Raw genomic sequence first — 23,599 nt, 5'->3', positions numbered from 1 at the left:
GGACATTTCTTCCTACAGTTTTATTTTATTCCAGCTGTCAGAAGAGAACTCTGGTTTGCCTTTCTGGGTTTTCTTTCTTTTTACATTTGAAAGATCTCCCACGTAGAGGGTGCATTTTAAAAAACTAACCTGATTTTTCACTTCTATAAGGTCATATATGGTAAATAAATAAATAAGTAAATAAAATTTTATTAAATAATATATTAAATATTAATATTATATAGTATATAATACTTATTAAATAAAATTTAAAACATTTAAAAGCCTGAAAAAATGCAGAAAAGAGAAAAGAAATGCTACCACCCAGAGATAACAATTTTTTTAAGAGAGAGAGAGCTCATGTGTCCGCGAGCAGGTGGGGGGGATGGGCAGAGGGAGAGCCAGAGAGAGAATCTTTTTTTTTTTTTTAGATTTTTTTTTTTTAAAGATTATATTTATTTATTTGACAGAGAGATATAGCGAGAGAGGGAACACTAGCAGGGTGAGTGGGAGAGGGAGAGGCAGGCTTCCCGCTGAGCAGGGAGCCCAATGCGGGGCTCCCGGGGCTCAATCCCAGGACCCTAGGATCCTGACCTGAGCCGAAGGCAGACACTTAACGACTGAACCACCCAGGAGCCCCCAGAGAGAGAGAGAATCTTAAAGAGACTTCACACAGCACTGAGCCCCACTAGGGGCTCAATCTCATTATGCTGAGATCATGACCTGAGCTGAAATCATGAGTCCCGATGCTCAAGCGACTGAGCCACACAGGCACCCCCAGATATAGTGATTTAATATCTGCTTTTCAAAATGTACTCTCCACATCACTAGCTTCTGTTAGAGAGAAACTAGTTCTATCTCCATCACCAAGTATCGACTTTGCTTTTGGGACAGGTCATTCATTCCCCCAGAAAGATCTACTAAATAGGAACACGGAAGGATCAGCACGAGTGTTTTGGAATAGAAAAACAAGTGGCTCGTTTTTGCGCACAGTTACTCTTCTTTGTACTTAAGGAACGGTCAATAGCACTGCGGTGCGGGAGGTGTTTGCCATCGCACCCCATCTCCTTAAAAGCGCTCTCTTTTATATTTTTACCTTCGTCTGTATTCGAGAAGGGACATTGAAGAACTGCTGCTGCCCTTTGTGCTCTGTTAGCATCAACTTCTTTGCCTCAGGAGCTTGCCTGCCGGCGATACACTGAGTGAATTTACAAGGGAGATGCCATCTTTGCAAACATCCCCCAGAATTATTTCTTTACCACGTTCCCGGGAGCCATTCCATCGATGGTAACACTTGTATAATTTCCCCATAAAACATTACATTTATTAAAAAGTGATTTAGTCCTGAAAATACATCTTCAGAATATCCTTCCTCAGGGACTCACTAGAAATATTTCTTCATGCATTTCATTATCAAAACAGAATCTAGAAAAGTTCATAATTTATGACAACATAACATGGCAAACTCCCGAAATTAATACTTCTGTTGTCATATCCTTGGTAATATCCCTTCATGTGTTTTAAACCAGTGTTTTCTGTCAAATAAAGGCATTTTTAGCTTGTCCCTTATTTTCTGATTAATATTTTAGCTATTCTTACTACTGCAGGAAAAACAATGGTATCTGACTTTTTGTCTTCATCTGTTAACTGCAATAAATGTCAAAAGAGGATGCTACATACTTAGAAGCATGTTTGATAAAGTGCTGTGATGCCCCAGATGGAATGCTGCATGATTTTATTTATTTATTTATTTAGAGAGTGCACATGACCTTGGGGGGGGGGTACAGAAGGAGAGAGAGAGAATCTTAAGCAGACTGTGCACTGAGCATGAGCCCGACTCAGGGCTCTATCTCACAACCCTGAGATCATGACCCTGAAATCATAACCTGAGCCGAAATCAAGAGTCAGAAGCTTAACTGACTGAGCTACCCAGGCGCCCTGGAATGCTGCATGACTTTAAACATCTCCGAAAAAATTGTAGAGGTTTGTTTTCATATCTGGGGTTAACAAAAAGTTTTTAAATGTCTTGGTAATGATGATAGCTTCATATTAATTAGTTAACACTCAAGGCAAAATAACAAATAGGGCAAAATTCATCATTTAAAATGGTGTAGATAATAATGAACAAAGTTTATCATTAATAATATTTCAAATAGTCTTAAGGGTTGCTGTTTTTACTAATGTGACTAAAAAAAGAAAAAAAAAAAAAGGCAGAGCCCCACCAGGAAGAAGAGGAGAATCAGTCCTGCCATTTTGTTATTTCCTTATGCTAACATTACTATATTATATATAATCCACATTCTCTTTGCAGAAGTATTTTGGGAAGATTGGTTTACATAAAACCAGATGTCATAATCCACACATCCACTTAACTAAACATGCAAAAACCACAGTATGTTGCCAAATGTTGGAAATAAATGACCTCACGAAAGTACCTCCATCAACCTTCCCTGCTGTAGAGCTCCCCACTCTCCCCTTGTTTACAGGAGGTGACACTAACCATCTGACATATAGCACAAATTAGTACACAACTGTCATTGTACTTTAAGTATAAATAAATCTTAATTTATTTCCAAGTATTTTAATAGATTTTATCCCTATGGTAGTTTTAGATTTACAGAAAAATTGAATAGATAATGCGAAGAATTCTGCGAATTCTCATATACTCCACAGCTCGTTTCCCCCGTTACTAACATTGTACGTTTGTTACAATTAATGGACCAATATATAGACATGTTATTAACTAGCTTAGTTTCTTTTAAAATTCTTACCCAGAACCTAAGTAGAAATAGAAGGTCTAGCATTTTCTGCCTGGGTCCCGGTGGATTTTCTCGTATACTGTGGCTGTAATACATGAAAACCACCAGTTGGCAGAATGCGCTGCCACGGAAGACTCTCTCACTCCATACTTACGCTGTGGTGGGTGCATCATCCCCAGTCTCTCTTGCCTCCCTCTCTAGCTCCTTGCCTGTTCCCCCATTCCTCTCCAATGTTTTCTGGGATTTTTCATGTCTTCCTGGATATAGAAAGATGGTAGGTTGGGGACCGGGGGAGATGAGAAACAAAACTCTAGGTTAACTCCCAGAGCAGCACACTTGGCAGAGAGAAGAATGCCTTCTCTATTTTCTGACGGGTCCGAACCTGGATCTATGAGCCAGGGAACATTTCTTGGGGAGGTATGCACCGTCTTCTGTGGTTTTGCAGTTGTCTAATTTGTGAGCCAGTTCTGGGTGTGCTGTGAGTTAAAGCATAGTGGGTTATTCTCAGCCCTGATCCATATGCTTTATAATTAGTGTCATTTCTTCCAAGATTTTGGAATTGAGTTGCCAGTCTGCTTGTAGATGGCTTTTCTGTGATTTTGTGGGCTCTCAATGAGGAGTGGGAAAGGCTGCATGGAGGCAGTTAGCCAGGCACCGTTTAGAACCAGAAGTCTCTTTGGCTTACTATGCACATTCTCCAAATAGCTCTGTTGGGGGATTGTGAAAGCCTAATGAGATAGAGGGTCTGGATGGCTGACAATAGGAGTCTGCCAAATTAAATGTGTTATTAGAAACAAAGCAGACACTGAGTGGCCAAAAGGCAGTGCACAAAATGCACACTCTACTCATTGGGCAAAAGTTCGTTTTGTTTAGCTGGCTGCAGCAAAGGGAAAGGTACCCCAGAGAACTGCGAGACATCTCAGAAGAAGAGAGTGAGGGGAGGGCTTCTAGAATTGGGTCCATTCTGGGTGATCCTCAGGAGGGTTTAAGGCAACAAGGGTCAGTTCTAGAATGGATTTTATCTAGAAATAGGGACAATTTGGTGGTGGGGCATCTTAACCGTTGTTATCTTAAAGACAAGAGGATTAGAGGAAGCTGTCATTGGTGAAGGAGTAGTAGTAACACACATCTCATGGTACTTTATGAAGCTCTGAGTCAAGGCAAAAATAAGTATTTTTGAGTATGCTTTCAGCTTAAATAGCAATGAAGTTTTCATGAAAGAAACAAATAAATATAGGAACAGTAGTCACTGCATAAGTTTGAAGAGGGGGATGTTTAGGCATTTTGTGGTTCGAAACGGCCTTGTCTCAGCTTGTTTTGACCGTGGTCCTAGAGCAGCTCTGTCTGAGCATTCTTATCTTCTTGGAGCAAGTTTATGTTCTGCTGGAAACATCACAGCCTGGCTGCCACCTGCCAGAGCCGTTTTTCACTTTCTCATATATTATCTCTTTCTTCAGCAAGCCTATGATGTAGGTACTATTTATATCATTGTATGTTCCAGATGTGAAAACTGAAGTGAAAAAAAAGGCTAAACAGGTTGCCCAAGATTACTACCAGCTTACATTGTTAATCATCGATATTCTAGAGCCTTCCGGGGGGGGGGGGGTGAGAATTACCCCGTTGCTTTCCCAGGTGTATCAGACATAGCTGACTTCTGCACAATGCAGTTACTGATACGTTCTCAATTAATAATGAGTCTCACTTTTTGAGTCATCAGAGAACTGTCTGAAGTGATAAGAGCTAAAAACCTAGGCCGGAAAAGGAAGATGATACATTAGGTTTCCATGACTATTAATTATCCCTATGCTGCCTACTGGCTCTCAGTGAACTACACCTTAGACTGAAGATTGAACTTGGAGAATGAGCTCCAAAAGATCTGGTGACAGGTGCCAAGCAAAGAGGTTGTATTTTAATAAGAAAGATTCCTCCGTCTGAAAGGATAACGTGTTCACCCCATTAGGGGAGACCATCTGGTCACCTAAAGCCATTTGACAGGGAGACAGGTAAGGGACAATAAAGCAGAAAGCTAGACATGCCCTGTTGTACTTAGAAGATAGTTATCCTGAAGTCAGGAACACTTGAATGGGCATTGTGACTACATGCCTCATGTGTGTGTTTGTGCTTTGCTCCCATTTCCCCCTCCAAAATCTTTCTGTTGAATTTGCAAGTATTTGCGGACCCATTTGTGTTTATAGCCTTAGCCATGCCTTTCCAAGTGGAAAGGCAGGTAACTCTGCCTTTGTTCCTTTACTATGTTTTATAATGGATCCTGTATACATGTGAATTTGGATGGGAAAGAAATAACATTCGTTCAAATTTCTCAACTTGAAGATACTTTCTTTGTGAAGATGAAGTGAAGTACTGGGACAATTACTACATTAATCAGAAAAAAATCAAAATGCTTGTTTTAAAAATGCATGTCAGTGTTTTGTATCTTGATTGTGGTTGTTGTTACATGAGTGTTTTCAGTTTTCAAAATGTGTAGAATTCTACACTAAAATGGGTGAATTTTACTGTAGGTAAATTATAACTCAATAAACCTATCTTTTTGATTCATTTCTTTACAAACTTAATAACTGTATTTTTATGGGGTTATAATACATATTAAATATATATTAAAGAAAATTTAGAGAAGTATAAGAAAAAATTTAAAACACCTATTACCTTTACCCCCCGCCCCGAGAATCCCATGGGTCCTATTGCAAAGAACATTTGATATAACTAGTATTTTCTTCTAATACAACATGGTATTTTCTACATTATCAAATATTCTTCAAAATATAACTTTTAACCACTAAACACTTATTCCAGTTATGCATATGTCTTTGTTTAGTGCAATGCCTTGCTCTGATTCACCTACTTTCTGTATGAGTTATCAGTTCTTATATCAGTTTCTGGACCATCTCCCATGAGTCCAGGGACTTACCCAAAGAAAACAAAAACACTAATTTGAAACATATCTGTACCCCTATACTTATTGCATTATTTACAATAGCCAAGATATGGAAGCAACTCAAGTGTCCATCAATAAATGAATGGATAAAGAATATGTGGTATATATATATACAATGGAATCTCACTCAGTCATGAAAAAGAATGAGATCTTGCCATTTTTGACAGCATGAACAAAACTAGAGGGTATTATACCAAATGAAATAAGTCAGTCAGAGAAAGACAAATGCCACATGATTTCACTTCTATGTGGAATCTAAAGAAGCAACACAAATAAATAAACAAAAAAAACAGGCTCTTAAATACAGAGAATTAAACTGGTGGTTGGCAGAGGGAAATTAGTGGGAGAAAGGGTGAAACAGATAAAAGGGGTTAAGAGCTACAAACTTTCAGTTATAAAATAAAGAAGTCACGGGGAAAATACAGCATAGGGAATATAGTCAGTAACACTGTAATAACGTTGTATAGTGACTACACTTACAGGGAGTACCAAGTAATGCATAGAATTGTTGAGTCAATATGTTGTATACCTGAACTAATATAAAACTGCTTACTTATTACTTATACTTTAATTAAAAATATACATATACATAAATGTAAAAGGCAAATAGAAAACTGAGGATAATATTTGCAGACATAAACCGAGGATTTTAAAGAGTTATTACAAAGGGGAAAAGGATTTATTACATAGGAGAAAAAATGAAACAAATGGACAAAGAATCTAAGAGGTCATTCACAAAGGAAATTCAAACTAATAAATGTACAAAGAAATATTAAAGAGTAGTAATCAAAAAAACATTTGACCATTAAATTGGAGATAGTAAATTATTATAAAACTTATTTAGCATGTATGATGTTTCTAATCAAAACAGACAAAATCAAGAAACATATCTTTTAAAGACAACACAATACAAGGCAGAATTGGGCAGTCATCCTGATGGCCAGGAACCAATGGCCAAGGGCCCTGTTCTTCATCTCTTTTTACTAGGTATAGGCTGACAGGGAATGCCCTCGTACAGGAGCATTCTGGGGGCAGGGGCATTTCTGCCTACCCCAGGTAAAGTCGCTGGTGTGTTGCAACCTACAAATGGAGGTGTACTGTGGTTGGTCTGTCCCTTAGAAAAGTATCTGTCAATCTCTTTGATGAGACAGGCTCTGTCAATAAGGGGAAATGAGGAACCCTCTGAAGTATAAAGAGAGAAACAAGCTGTTCTTTGGTAGAAAGAAGTAGAGTCTGGGTTAACTGTTCCACCCATATAACACAATGGAGAGGTGGGAGATGATGGGGGCTTGGGGGTGGGAGGGAGACAGCAACTCAACACTCTGGCTCAAATGCTGCCCTAAAAACATTCTCAGTAAAACAAACCATTAAAACTAGTAAGCAACAAGAGCATCACAACCTCCATTATTTACCATTGTTGCAGAAAGTCTATTCATTACAATGAGGAAACAAATATATATAGGCAGATAGGAGAAGGCAATTATCATTAGCTGCAAATGACAATACTGTTAGCCCAGAACTTCCAGAAGAATCGGCTGAAAAGCTATAAAAAACAAAATTAAAATGTAATAGTTTGCAATTCAAAATAAAGGTACCAAAAATTTTTTTCCAATATAATACCTACCAGTTAGAAAATACAAAAAGGAAAAGAAACCATTCACAATGACAATAATAAATATGAATTAACCAAAAGCAGATTGAACAAGAAATACACTGTATCCATACGAAGAAAATGAGGGAGAGAAAGAGAGAGAATATCCCTGCATTAGAAAATTCAGTATTTAAAATACAAAAATTCTTTCTAAATTAATTTACAAATTCTTAACTAAATTCTCAAAAGGATTTTAAAGTAATTTAGAAATACAAATGGGGAAGAATAACCAAGAAAACATCAGGGAGAAAAAAGAATAATGAAAAAGAACATATTTTAAAACTATGATAATTTTAAAAAATGGGCTTCTGGCACCATAAATCAAAGAAATAGAAAAGAAAGGCTGGAAACAGATCCAAACATATAGAAGCATTTGCTGTGTGATAATGGTGGACTTCAAATCAGTAGTGTAAGGATAAATAAACCTTGATCATTAGTTAACTCTTATTTTAAAATATGGATCCTTGTTTTGTAGCTCACTACAGTGAATTCCAAGGAACTGAAGAGTCAATTATGAAAAATTAAGTAGACATAAAAGAACTATTCAAAACATTTAAGTAAAGATTTTTATAATCTTGAGGTGAGAAAGCTGATCAAAGGCAAAACTTGAAAAGAAAAAAATTAGATTTAAATACAAAAAAATCTAAAACCTCATTTTAGCAAAAGTGCAATAAAAGATTTAATATATAAAGAGCTCTTACAAATCAAAAAGAAGAATGCCCCAGGAGAAAAAATAAGCAAATGATATAAACAGGCATTAAATAGATTAAATACAAAAGATCAACAGGATAAGATGTCTGCTTTCACTTATAACCAAAGAAATGGAAACTAAAAAAGTGAGATACTATTTTCACTTGGCAGGTTTGGGAAGTAGAAACTAAGTAGGCACTGCTCTTCCTAATTTGCATAAAAGATTTTTTTCTGTGATCCTAGAGAAAGAATTCTGAGAATGGTAACATTTAGGGCTGCTCTGTCCCTTATGGAAGCCACTGGCCACCTTGAGCAGGACTTCAGTTTTATTGCTGAAGACAATGCTAAAGGCAAAGGGATGCTAACTCCCTAATATTCTAGAAAGAACCCCTCCAAGTGGAGCTAGACATGTTTCACAGTACTTGCTACAACTAGGCAGGATCAGCCTATATCCAACCCCACTCCCCGCCAGACTACAGAAGGAGAGATTTTGGAAAGGGCAAAGAGCACCATGTCCCTCCAGCCATATGTTTGACCTGTAATGAGAGACAAGAAGTGTTCTCAAGCAAATTTGAGGTTAACATTTAGTCTCAGACAGGACTTTGAATAATCAGCTTTCATGACAAATTTATGGAACCTGACAAAGGTGGTAGTAAAGGACAAGAAAGAGTTTTGACAGACCCTACCTGAATTCATTGACCTGCTTCCTATTATACGGCTACTGGGATGAGATCCCCCTGTATATACTGGTTAAATATATACAATAGGAAAGCCTGGACAGCTAAAAACTAAAACAGGAGCCTCTGGGAGTGCAATCCCTGATGACTTTTATTTTGTTCTTCAAGCCTGTCCAATTTTTTAAAATTTCATTATTTAGCATGTATTGCTTACACATTTTTTAAAAAATAGATTTTAAGTGTCAACAAAAAGAGTGCTTGTTTGATTTGGAACTTATCTCATTGATGGTGATAGAGATGAAGGTCACAAGGCTCATTTTGAAAACTGATGAGCTTGTGCCAGTGAGTACAGTACAGTACTGCAGTCTCCTGCATGGACCCAGCCTCCTCCAGTTCAGGGTCACCTAAACATCCTCCCAACAGGGTCTTCCAAACCACGCCCTTGAAGTCCTAAGGGAGACTTCCCACAAACCTACTGTGACTTGAATTGAGAAAGATCAAGGCAATTCTGTTGTTATTGTCATCCTTTTGGGTCATGTCCTGTATCAACTGATTCTAAAACACACACACACACACACACACACACACACACACTTTCTTCCCCCATCTTGGAATCCCAGAGTCAGATGTGTTAGTTTACAGCAGGGCTGGTTTCCTTTCTGTCCCCATTGCTCCTCTTCTGAGGCTCACACATCTCATGTCCCTGTCTGGAGTGGTAGCACATCCCATTAAACCTAACATGCCTAATGATCAAATTGACTAATGGCCAATTTGCTTACAATTTTGTATTCAAATTTAGTAATTTAAACCATTTTTAAAAGTACATCAGAGGAGTGCCTGGGTGGCTCAGTCAGTTAAGCATCCGATTCTTGATTTCAGCTCAGGTCATGATCTCAGGGTCCTGGGATGGAGCCCCTAATCGGGCTTCACGTCAGCAAGCAGTTAGCTTGAGATTCTCCCTCCCCCTCTGCCCATCCCCCCTCTTTCTCTCTAAAAATAAATCTTTTTTTTTTTTTTTTAAGCATATCAGAATTGATCCTGGATTTCTAACAATTTTTATCCAATTTTTTGAAAGATGGGATTGCTTATTGCTGTTCTGGGTATCCCATTCTATATTCTGTGGTTTTAAGGACTTTTTTTCTGCTTCCCTAAAGGTTCTTTCTTCCAAATGTTAGGCTCCTGGCAGTAAATTCCTAGCAAAACAGGAATTTCATGCAACATCTATCAAATTCATCCTTTTTTATTCTTCTTGTCTTGTTCTTGCAGACCTGTTTGTGTTTTCCACTGTGTGCACCTGTGTACTTCATGTATTTATTAACCAAATTAGCATATACTCATAATTTATCCTGTTTATGAGTATTGACATTTTGACAACAAGATTAAAGATGTGAGCTGGATGGATCATAACTATTCTGAACAACACTACATTTTTTCTTTTCTTTTTTTTTTTTTTAAAGATTTTATTTATTTATTTGAGAGAGAGAGAATGAGAGAGACAGCACATGAGAGGGGGGAGGGTCAGAGGGAGAAGCAGACTCCCCGCCGAGCAGGGAGCCCGATGTGGGACTCGATCCAGGGACTCCAGGATCATGACCTGAGCCGAAGGCAGTGGCTTAACCAACTGAGCCACCCAGGCGCCCAACACTACATTTTTTCAAGACATCCGGTTGATAAAAATAATAGTAGATTCTGAAATACAAAATATCATTACTAAATGTACATTTTTTCTAGAAAACTCTAGAATGCCCTTCCTCTCTATGTCATTTCATCTGCATTAAGTCCTTTATAAATCTCTAAGACATCACACTTTTCCTTAATGAATCATCTTTGGCACAGATTCTCACTTCTTTGGCCTTCCTTTCACATCTAGATGTAGGTTCTACAATCATTTCTAAAATTTTCACATAGGCTCTGGTTGTTTGGGGCATGTTTCTCTTATATAATTTCCTAGTTCTTAAATTATTTGTGTTCTGTGACCTTTTCTTTTATTTCTATTGTATTTGCTACCGCACTGGGCAGTGCTGTTTCAACAAGGGCCTGGTTAATTCTTGCTGAATGCAAGTATTATCTTTTCTGGAAAGACCCCAAGTTTACTTTCTTTTGAAATGAAAACTCGCATGCTCCAGATGAGTTTATATTTATGTGTATGTTTCAAAATGTAAAATGCTTCTTCTACTAAGAAAATAAGACTGATTTACTCTTTTGCTATTTAAATCTCCTTGTGAAACATCAACTTTTCTTCTGGGCATCAGTGTGCATGATTATTTTTTAAAGTCACACACTGTAATGATTGTTGAAGGCTAGAAATCAGTGCCAATGTGTAAATGTACTGATTTATGTCACCAATATGACTCTACACCTGCAAGGGTACCACAGCCATGATAGACACCCAAAATTCAATTAGATGTCATTTATTATTTTTAAAGATTTATTTATTTATTTTAGAGAAAGAGAGAACATGAGCAGGGGTAGGGGCAGAGGGAGAGGGAGAGAAAGAATCCTCAAACAGACTCTGCACTGAGCACTGAAACCCAACACGGGGCTCGATCCCAGGACCCCAGGACCCCAAGACCATGACCTGCGCTGAAATCAAGAGTCAAATGCTTAACCGACTGAGCCACCCAGGCGCCCCTGGGTGTCATTTAAATGTAAGTGCTGTGGTCCTATAAAAGAGGAAGAATCTATAAAGAACTCAGAAAGAAGCAGGATATAGATTGGTTGAATGAAATCTAGTAGTGAAGTAATTGGCTGGCTGTTTGGAATTTCATCAGCTCCGATCTAGAGATAAAAGTGCATTAGGCAGGGCTTATCTTGAATTTTGAGGACACCAGTTGTGAAACGCATCTTATTTACAAGGGATGGACTCAGAAGAATAAAAAGAGTTCAGACTAGACACCTGGGCCACGGGGAAAATGTTCTAAGGGCTTATAACTTTATACCTCATGAATGGATCAAAATCTCTCATCTGCAACCTCATCCAGCTGGGAAGGTTACTCCAAATTTACTTGGGAAGATGGTCCCAAGTAGCTCTGATTAGCAAAGTGTCCTTAGTGCTTAGTGTGCAAGCATCCTTGACTCAGGAAGATTTAGAATCAACTACTGAGATGATGAAATAAATCAAATCCTTAGAATTAATGTGTTTGATTTTAGAGTAATTTATAATATAATATAGACATGAATTTGGCATATTAACCTTTGGATTTAATTTAAAAAGTGTCTTGAGTCTGTTAGTTTTCTAATGCTGTGTCCACAAATTACAACAAATTTGATGGCTTAAATATAAGTCAGAAACTGATGCTGAAACCAAAATGTCAACAGGTCTGTGTTTCCGTGTTCCTTGCTGGAGACTCTGTGGAACAATATGCATCAGGCTCTTTCAGGCTGTCACCAGAATTCAGTTGCATGCTGTTGTGAGGCTAGTGCACTATTTCCTCGCTAGGTGTGGGCTGTCTCAACTTCAAGAGGCTGCCTACATTCGCCAGTTTTGGTTCCCTTCCTCCTTCAAGCCAGCAATGGTGGGTGGAGTCCTCTAGCTACTAATCTCTCTGATTTCAGCTTCACCTCTCCTGCCTTCTCCTCTGCTGCATCTCTGATTCCAGCTGGAGATTTCTGTTTTCAGGGAATCAATTGATTAGATTGGGTCCACCCACTAAGATAACTTTCACATTTCGGGTCCATAATCTCAATCACATCCATGTATTCACAGTTCAAGGGATTAGGACAGGGGACATCTTTGGGAGACCATTATCCTGCCTACCACACTGAGTAATGTTAAAAAAACATATTCAACCTATGGACATTGGAGAAGGTATGTGTTGTGGTGAGCATTATGTATTGTGTAAGACTGTTGAATCACAGACCTGTACCCCTGAAACAAATAATACATTATATGTTAATTAAAAAAAATTCAACCTAGTTAATGTGAAGATCTAATTTGCTTTATTAAGAGATTCATGTATCAGGTAGCATTCCATCTAGGATGAAGTTGTACAAATGGAAGGTTTTTATAAGAAAGAAGATGCAGCAAAAAGTCATTAGCAAAAGAAAAGAAAGAATTATTTCAGGCAAGGTCACCTTCCCTTAGGAGAAAGAGCTGAGAGTCTTATCTGCAGACTATCTCATCTTCCTTGGAGGCAGGGATTGGGGAGAATAGGGGATGAAGAGGACCCATGTCACAGACTACTGACCAGAAAAATTCTACATTGATTGGCTTAAAATTCCACTGAGGTTGAACTTGCAAGTAGGTCTTGGTTTGCTCTCCTGAGGGCAAGTGATTCCACCTTGGGCCTGTGGTTTTCTTTTTAACAGTGATTAATTTAACTGGAAGGTCTGAGTATTTTACTAAGCCTTTAAGAGGCATTGCAATATTTAAGAGAAGTATTCTCATAAATTTAACTTATTAGATTTACAAGTGATATTTATGTAGATGCTTGCCAACTTTTTTAGGTCATATAAACAAAGAAAATGATATTTGCAAGGTAGCCTGTGATGTGGTGATTTATAATAAACGTATATTTTGGTCTTCTGCCATGGTTCCTGGCTCACAGCTCCCAAACTCCTGTAATTTCCTGGTGATAAGAGCAAGGGGAGCATCTTTTGTTATAATATTTGGTCTTTTGTCCTTAGTTCCTGAAATGAGTGTCTTATTATTCATAGAAGTCCCTTTCAACCACAACTGAGTATATGTTAATGAGGTGACTTTTGTAAATCCCTAAGGTTGCGGGGCTGGTTGCCAGGGGAACCAACCATGTGATTAGAGGGTTAGAACTTTCAATCCCACCCCTGACCTTTACTAGAGGCTGAATCAATCACCAAGGAGAATAAAAATGCAGCTTGAGGCCACATCTAACGGGCCTTCCTGTCACGCTAAGCATTTGGGCTTACTTTTCTAGTCTAGGGAATGAGGAGCTATCAAAGGTCTTTAAGGAAAATAATGATATAAGATGATCTGTGTTTTCAGGTGCTCTTAGGTTAAAATAATACTAAGCTTTCAATATTTTGTTAGGAAGATCTTATTTTAATTTCTGTGATCTCCTAAAGAGAGGAGAGATGGTGTCCTAGTGGAAGGAGAAAGGAGAATCCTGAGGGGATGGATCCCATTGCAAAAATGACAGAAAGGGCTGTTCTAGGATCTGGTCCCATCAAAACTCAAATTCCTTGATTGGCTTGTTGGAGATCTCAGTCCTACACTTGTCACTTTGCAAGGAGTACAGTCAACTCTGATTTTCAGAATGCCTGAAGCAGCTTGGCATACCAATTAGTGCTTGATTAATATTTGCTCTATTGAATTGAGATACTGCCAGCTCATCAGTAATCAAAAACTTGAGTTGGTCTTGTTCACTGTGAAGTTTAAAAGGAAAGCTTTCTTTGTAATCCTGGGTTAGCTAGAAACTTAAATTTACCATTTTCCAAGTGAGTTCACGAGGTAATTGGGGATTTATTGTGAGAGGAGGAAAATAAACTTCCTCAGATTGCACAGTTAACATTCTGAAGATTGCCTTGTATATACTGCTCTCACCTTTCAGCTTGATAATAACAATATCAAGTAACTGTGTATGCATAGAAAGGTGCTTAAGGGTATTGATAACTGCTGGTCTGGCATTGCTATTCACTAATGGTGTGGCCTTGGGCAAATCACTTATTTTCTCTTAACATTAATTTATCTTGAGTAAAATTATGAAACCAGTACCATTTCCTAGGGCCTTGTGAGATTAATGGTATTATGTGTGTAAAACTTTTGGCGTAATGCCTGGCAAATATCTGATTGATAAATATTACTTTCTATTATTAAATACTGGCTTCTATTACTACAAACTATACCCTTCCTCAAAGTTCATTGTGGTTTTCACACAGTGCTGCTTTAGCAATTCATTCTAATAAAATGAAATGTGACAAGCATTTCCAACAATAATAGATTCTTAAAGCTTTTGAAATTGCCCTGTGCTAAAAATAAAGCCTTCACGATTCATTTTCTTTAAATGCACAATTAAACTGTACTACAAAGAAAATGCAGTGGGCTTTACTGATTCCTTTTTTAACAGCTAGATTTCAACAATGAAGGTCAAGGTGTTTGGGAAAGAGATCTGGCTGTTCCAACCAGAAAAATTAACTCTGCAAAGGATATTTTATGATAGGTTATTGGGTCATTTTCTTTTGCTACTGCTTTTGCCTACATGCTCTTGAGCCTTTATCACCTAATTCTATCTTGTTTGCAGGCCTGACCTACATGTCACTCTTAGGAAGCCTCTTAAGTAACACCATCAATATCAATTCCTCCCCTCCTAAAAATGGCTGGCTTCAATATCTATGTCAGAAGCTGAGCAGCAATAATCTTCAGTAGAAAATGTTAGTCTACCATCCTACCTTTTTTTTTATCTATAATAATTTCATGACTATTGATTCTATGTCTGTATATTATAAATTTTCCATCTCACTGGAAGCTTCTTAAGGGCAATAGGGAAACAACACATAAATTATTATATCACATAAATCCTGGCCTATAAAAGATATTTTTAAAATGCTTTTAAATTCAATTAAACACTAAATAAAGAAATATCTAGAGGTCATCTTTTTGGTTCCTTGATTATTTCTCACTCACATCATGCCTGTTATGAATATTTTCAAATTGTCAGCCAAATGTTACTTATTCCCAGAGGTCATCAAATAGACATGAATGGAAACTTTCATCTTTGGAGGCTCAGGGAAAGAGTGGGGTCAGAGGTGAAGGACAAAGAACTCAATTAAGTGCAATCCAGAGGTTCAAGCATGTTTTGAGAACATTATTTTTCTTGACCTATATTGTTTTTAACTGCAAGTTTTCCCATCTCAGCCTAGTGACTTAACTAGTGATCGCTCAAACTATTCGGCCCATGATCTAATAAGGGCACAGCTCACTGAGAAAACTTTAAGGGTATTTTATATCCTGGATAGATAAATCATTTTCTACAAGCATCTAACATATGGATGTGAAATGATCTCCTGCTTTGCTAAGCATCTACTAACAAACTCAAAACCAAAAGCACAGTGCTTGATGATATTATTTTGTTTATCTGTCCTTTGAATTATTAGGTCATAGCAATTTAGAAAAAAGACCATCTCTCCCATCTGACCTTAGAGTTCCTGGATTCCTAAACAACCTTCAAAGGTAGTAGTATGTAACTTTGAACCATTTTTAATATTTTTAAAAAACATAATGGATAAGACCCATGACAATGGAACTACCTGAAAATGTTAATTGCATTGATATTACAATTAAAGCTACCTCTGTCACTTTCTTTGTGTCAGAACTGGTTTTTGAGAGCTCAGGAACTATGAATTAAAAATAGAAGAAGAGATATGACAAGGTGCTCATTTGTAGATAACACTTATTAACAAACTGATTAAAAGCTTGGAATTATTTATATATTTTTTAATCTAATGGAAACAAAGAAATAAAGGTATCCAAGTTGGTAAGGAAGAAGTAAAACTCACTATTTGCAGATGACATGATACTATATATAGAAAACCCTGAAGACCCCACCAAAAAACTATTAGAACTGATAAATGAATTCAGTAAAGTTGCAGGATACAAAAGCAATGTATGGAAATCTACTGCATTCTTATACACTAATAATGAAGCAGCATAAAGTGAAATTAAGAAAATAATCCCATTTACAATTGCACCGAAAACAAAATATCTAAGAATAAATTTAACCAAAGAGGTGAAAGACCTTTACTCTGAGAACTATAAAACACTGACAAAAGAAATTCAAGATGACACAAAGAAATGGAAAGACATCCCATGCTCATGGGTTGGAAAAACAAATACTGTTAAAATGTCTATACTATTCAAAGCAATCTACAGATTTAATGCAATTCCTGTCAAACACCACCAGCATATTTCACAGAACTACAACAAACTAACCTAAAATCTGTATGGAACTACAAAAGACCTCAAATAGCCAAAGCAATCTTGAAAAACAAAACCAAAACTGGAGGTATCACATTTCCAGATTTCAAGCTCATTACAAAGTGGTAGTAAATAAAACAGTATGGTACTAAAAATAGACACATAGATCAATGGAATAGAACAGAAAACCCAGAAATAAACCCATAATTAATGGTCAATTAATCTTTGACAAAGGAGGAATGAATATACAATGGGAAAAAGACAGTCTCCTCAACAAATGGTGTTGGGAAAACTGGACAGCCACATACAAAAAAATGAAACTGGGTCACTTTCTTTCACCATACACACAAATAAACTCAAAATGGATTAAAGACCTAAATGTGAGGGGCGCCTGGGTGGCTCAGTCATTAAGTGTCTGCCTTGGGCTCAGGTCATGGTCCCAGGGTCCTGGAATCGAGCCCTACATCAGGCTCTCTGCTCGGCAGGAAGCCTGCTTCTTCCTCTCCCACTCCCCCTGCTTGTGTTCCCTCTCTCGCTGTGTCTTTCTCTGTCAAATAAATAAAATCTTTAAAAAAAAAAAAAAGACCTAAATGTGAGACGTGAAAACATAAAAATCCTAGGACAGAATACAGGCAGTAATGTCTCTGACATTGGCTACAACAACATTTTTCTAGATTTGTCTCCTGAGGCAAGGGAAATAAAAGCAAAAATAAGCTACTGGGACTACATCAAAATAAAAAGTTTCTACACAGTGAAGGAAACAACCAACAAAACCAAAAGGCAACCTACTGAATGGGAGAAAATATTTGCAAATGACATACCTGATAAAGGGTTAGTATCCAAAATATATAAACAACTGATATAACTCAACACCCAAAAAACAAATAATCTAATTAAAAATGAGGAGAAGACAAGAACAGACATTTCTCCAAAGAAGACATCCAGATGGCCAACAGCCACATGAAAATATGCTCATCATCAGGGAAATCGAAATCAAAACAACAATGTACTATCACCTCACACTTGTCAGAACAGCTAAAATCAAAAACACAAGAAACAATAAGTGTTGGTGAGGATGTGGAGAAAAAGGAATCTTTGTGCACTGTTGGTAGGAATGCAAACTTGTGCAGCCACTGTGGGAAACAGTATGGAGGTTCCTCAAAAAATTAAAAATAAAACTACCCTATGATCCAGTAATCACACTACTGAATATTTAGCCAAAAAATATATAAATACTAATTCAAAGGGATACATATGTTTACAGGAGCATTATTTACAACAGCCAATTATGGAAGCAGCCCAAGTGTCCATCAGTTGATGAATGAACAAAGAAGAGGTGGGATATAGATATAGATATAGATATAGATATAGATATAGATATAGATATAGATATAGATATAGATATAGATATATCGGGAGAGAGAGAGAGAGTATTACGCTCAGCAAAATAAGTCCGCCAGAGAAAAACAAATACCATATGATTGTAATCCTATATGGAATTTAAGAAACAAATCTAAGGAGGAAAGAAAAAAAGAGAGAGAGAGAGACAAACCAAGAAACCGACTCTTAACTCTAGAGAACAAAATGATGGTTACCAGAGGGGAGGTGGGTGGAGATGGGTAAAATAGGTGATGGGGATTAAGGAGTACACTTGTCATGATGGGCACTGGGTGTCGTATGGAAGTTTTGAATCACTATATTGTACACCTGAAACTAATATAACACTGTATATTAACTATACTGGAATTTAAAATTACATTAAATTAAATTTAAAAACAAACAAACAAAAACAAAATAGGTGAAGGGGATTAAAAGGTACAAACCTCCAGTCATAAAATAAATAAGTCACAGGGATGAAAAGTACATCATGGGAAATATGGTCAATAATATTTTAGTAAGTTCGTATGGTGACAGATGATAACTATATGTGTCATGGTGAGCATTTCATAATGCATATAATTGTTGAATCACTATGTTGTACGCCTGAAACTAATATAATATTATACGTAAACTATCCTTCCAAAAAAAAAAAAAACCTAATGGAAACAGCACAGTTATTGGCGATATGATTAAAAGCTAACTCCTACAGTAAGGTTTTCTTGTTTTGGCTGGAATCATTATCTCCAGCTAATCAAAAGCTGTGATTCCCACTTCTAAATGTCTCCTTTTAAATACTTTCATAGAAAAAAACATATATTTTTAAATAGAAAAATCCATATTATTTATTTATTTATTTTTTTTTTTTTAAAGATTTTTTATTTATTTGACAGAGAGAGACACAGCAAGAGCAGGAACACAAGCAGGGGGAGTGGGAGAGGGAGAAGCAGGCTTCCCGCCGAGCAGGGAGCCCGATGTGGGACTCGATCCCGGGACCCCGGGATCATGACCTGAGCAGAAGGCAGACGCCTAACGACTGAGCCACCCAGGCGCCCAGAAAAATCCATATTATTTAATATACAATATGTGCACAGTCCATTTGGTAGATCAAATCTTTCAAAATAATAAGATGCAAAAAATATATATTAAGGAAGAATCTCATATGGTGAAAAGTTTTAAAACTAACATGCAGTACTATGACTGAAATATAGTCAAGATTCAATTCATGTTTATTGAATGAAAGAATGAGGGAACCAATCTCCCCATTAAAAAGATTAAAAGAATGAAGTCCTAAAATTTAACTCAGTCACAGTCACACAACGGGCAGGAGGCAGAGCAAGTGCCAAAATCTGGTCTTTTATCTTTAACAAAACATAGTGGATCATTCTAGGAGAAATTACTAACTAGGATGGGAAAGAAGAGACTTATCTTTAATTTAGTTTAGCAATATAGAAGCACAAACTCATCAGCCTTCTTTCTCCCTTAACAGAATAACAAATGCAATCAGGTGTGTGTGTGTGTGTGTGTTTTCAACTTTAGGGGATATCTTTGATAGGAAGCGTGACTCTTTACTGAAGTCAAAGTCATCGAGGGGTCCAAATAATCGTAGTAAGTGTCTTAGTCTGTTTGGGCTGCTATAAAAAAGATACCATAGACTGGGATGGCTTAAACAACAGACATTTATTTCTCAGTTTTGGAGTCACAGATCTGGGAAGTCTGAGATCAAGTCACTGGCAGATTTGGTGATTAGTGACGGTCCTTTTCCTGGTTCATGGAGGGTCATCTTCTCACTGTCCTCATGTGGTGGAAGGGTAAGAGAGCTCTTCAATGTCTCTTTGATAAGACCACTAATCTCATTCATGAGGGCTCCACAGTTAGTCTACAGCAGTAGGTCAATGAGCAGAACTAGAGTCACTCTTCCTATGCTTGTCACTTGGCCTTGGTACAATGGAAATGAGCCATCAATATCTGCTGTGCTGAGGACCAATGGACTGAAAAACACTGTGAGAACATGACCTCTGGGGAGAAACATCTTTTTATTGTCCAATTTTGCATATATATAATTTAATTCATCCATGACAAACATTATACCAAAGGCACCCACTTCACATGAGCCTTGATGAAGATCCAGTGACTGATACAGCAGAATTCTCTGCAATTGACATAAGATGCTAATGATTTCCTGTTGTTCAGCAGTTCCTTGCCTTCATCTCTGATTCTTAATTAATGGGAAGATGGTTGTGAACCCTGCTGGGAACACAGGAGGCTGATTTGCTTGAGGCTTTAGAACTATTCTAATAATAAGTTTCTGTTCATCAAAAACAACTATCTTAACACTAAATTATATTTGCTATAAAAGTATGTGATGTGCCATAAAGTACATTGGTTTTTCTACCTTCTTAATACATTTTATTGTATTTTTTGCAATCTCTCCCACAAAAAGCAACCAAAATGAAATACCTATCACATCAATTACTAATTATCCAACAAAAATAGTATTTTCAACAATGTAGTTTGCTTCAGAACTCCTGCAAAGCATTCCTACAAGACTATCTCCTTTCCCATCCTTTATTTCCTTCTTCAGGAAAAAGATTTTTAAAAAAAAAATTTTACAGCTAATTAGCTTGCTTTCTCAATAATTGAAAACTCATAACTGAGTTCCATAGTAAAATAATTCTTGCATATGAAAGAACAAAGTCAAGGAAGAGAAGTGGAAAGAAACAAATGTGAGCAGAAAATAAAAGAAAGAGAAGTTGGTTAAAGATCTGAACACTACAAAAGAGAGTCCTGTGGATTATGCATTTTCATATCTTGAATAGAACAGGCTGGGGAAAACCTAGTTAAAAGTAGCACTTTTCATTGATTTTTTTTTTTCCTTAAAACATACATTATGGGTACTGTAATGGCACCTTAAAGTCTTTGAAGAAACCCAAAGACAATTTGGGCAGAAATAAAGTAAATAAGGGCACATACTTTGCCTTTCATGGACAGAGTAAAATCAAATTTAGTGTATTATAAACATAGAAATGGAATACAAAGTCATTTGATCATTATTTTTAATTTCCTTGTTTGATCAGTCTAATAGTCCTATGCTCCTAACAAAGATATTTATTTTATTCTTCTCCCATATGCAATATAAGTACACTACTTGAAACTTCTTAATACCTCTTTTCTTTCTTACTAAGAGTTACTCAAGGGAGTAAAAAAATCAAGAAAAACTGAAATAATTATACAATCACACGTCATAGCAATTTAATCACTCATAATCATTTCAACCAATAGTAGTGTACAAGTAAAAGTTAGGTGAACTGCAACACAGACAATGTACTCATCTGGAATTTTTAGCATAACTCCACTTTATTTTCTTCCACTTACGAAAGTATCCTGAAATAAAATGTGGAAAATTGATGTGACTATAAGTATTACCTTAGAGCCACTTTATATATATTTTAAATAAATTAACTGAATTTAAATGTATACTTAACTAAAACATTTGTAAGCCTTAACACTTTTTTCTTGTAACTGGAAATAAATCATTTCATACACTGCACTATTGAACAGAACATGCCAGCACATCACCACTTCAACACCACCATAATTACTCATTTCAAGTCCCAAGACTTATCCCAATATATAGCAGGCACTATGTTAAGCACTTAATATATATTATCTGATTTAATACTGGCAATATCCTCCATTTAAGTGAGGAAAGATGCCTAAGAAGTCTAAATTTGTAAGGAATGGAGGCAGGATTTATATCTAGTTCTGATTGCCAAGGTTTTAACCTGTATGCTACCTATGTTATACTGATACATTTCTTCCCCAAAAGGACCAAGTTTCCGAAAGTAACTGATCTGTAAGAGATTATGATATGACATGTTTACTTAGAAAATTTGAAAAGTATAGAAGGTAAAATTGGAAAAAAAATGAAAACTCTAATCATCATTCAGAAATAAATGCTATTAACATTTTGTTAATAGTTTTCCAGTTTTCTATTTTAATGTCTATTGAACTAAAAGAATAGAGCCACTATCTGCTTTGAGACAAGAGCCTGCAAAAGAGAATGGTGGCTTGTCTTGGAGCCTAATCAGGTTCTTACAAGTGGCAATTCTAAGCTTTAGCCAAGCTTTTGGATTTGCAAAGGGAAATTTAGAAATGAGCTTACGGGAAAAGACTAAAGAGAGTTGACTTCATACACACACAAAAAAATGAAAGGAAATTTGTTTCCTTGGCCCTAAGGGGGAAAAAAGGCAGAAAAGAAAGATTTAAAAAAGAGAGAGAGAGAAAAAAAAAAGAGGACCAAATTACATGGTAGAGTAGCCAAAAGACTTTTTAAGAGCAGGAATGTTAAATCTCCAATTTTAACTAATTTGTGTTTTGTGATGCAGCTCTTTCTAGCTCCCCATATTGGATCACAAGGGCTTGTTTGAATGACTTTGTGTGGACAGCAAGGAAAAGGACTAAGTTCCACGTGGGGTCAATGGTAAAACTAATGAGAAATTGCACCAAAACAGAGAGCAGAGAATAAACATTTAGAAGAAGCAACCACTCAGAGCCCAAGGTAACCATGGAGCATAGGTTACCTGGAAATCCACAGAAATGTTGGGAAAGGCATCACAGTTCAATAAGATACGGGATGGAATGGAGATTTGAGCTAACCTTATCTAGATTTTTAAGGGCAAAATAATTGCTGAGTGTTTTTCTATGGAAAGCACAAATGGTTATTTATACATTTTAGTCATTTATATTGTCTCTAAGTTTCACTACTATAAATAAGTCTACAACTATGAGATACCAGAATATATTTACCAGAATAGGTAAAATTTAAAAGACAGACAATACTAAGTGTTTTTTGAGGATGCAGAATAATGGAATTCCTTTGTATGTTTAATGGGAGTCTAAATTAATCCAACCACTTCAAATATCATTGGGGGTTCTACAACCATTCCACTCCTGAGTACATATTCAAGAGAAATTAGTGCATATAAACATGAAAAGAACAGCACGTCTATGCAGGAATTCCTCCCCAGCATTTCTTGGGAAATGTGTTTTCCAATTCTGAGAAAAATCAGTTGAGGAGTGATGTCATCAAAATGGTGGTATAGGAGTTTTCGACAATCTTCCCCCCAAAGAACATATATTTGACAATCACCCATGGACAAGAGAGCCTTTGTGGAAGTCCAGGAGTCCAGCAGAGAAGTTCCAGCACACCAATGGAGGAAAAAAAAAAATCCAAGACTGGATGCACTGAAGAGGGTAAGAAGAACAGTTTCACTTCACCTACATCACCCCTTGCCCAAGATAGCACAGTCCAGTTTTAGAGAGACCTCTGGCCCATTGATTTTTCCCATGGGAAAAAGTGAGAACATGTGATGAGTGCCTGGGTTCCCCACATGTGTAGGTTGCTGCCAAAGAGGCCCACTTCATTATCATTCCATCCAGAATACCGAGTTGTAAACTGCTCCATGGGGGAGTGATGAGAGGCAGGGAGAACAGTAGCCAGAGCTTGGAATGGAACATAGCCAATGGACACAGATCTGACTAAACACTTCATGGATTCTATCAGAAAGCCTGTCCATGAGCTGCTAGGGAGGTCTCACCTGTGGTTCCCCCATATGACCCACA

This window comes from Halichoerus grypus, chromosome 3, assembly GCF_964656455.1.
Source record: "Halichoerus grypus chromosome 3, mHalGry1.hap1.1, whole genome shotgun sequence".
In the NCBI taxonomy this organism is placed as follows: Eukaryota; Metazoa; Chordata; class Mammalia; order Carnivora; family Phocidae; genus Halichoerus; species Halichoerus grypus.
This window is presented reverse-complemented; position numbering follows the sequence as displayed.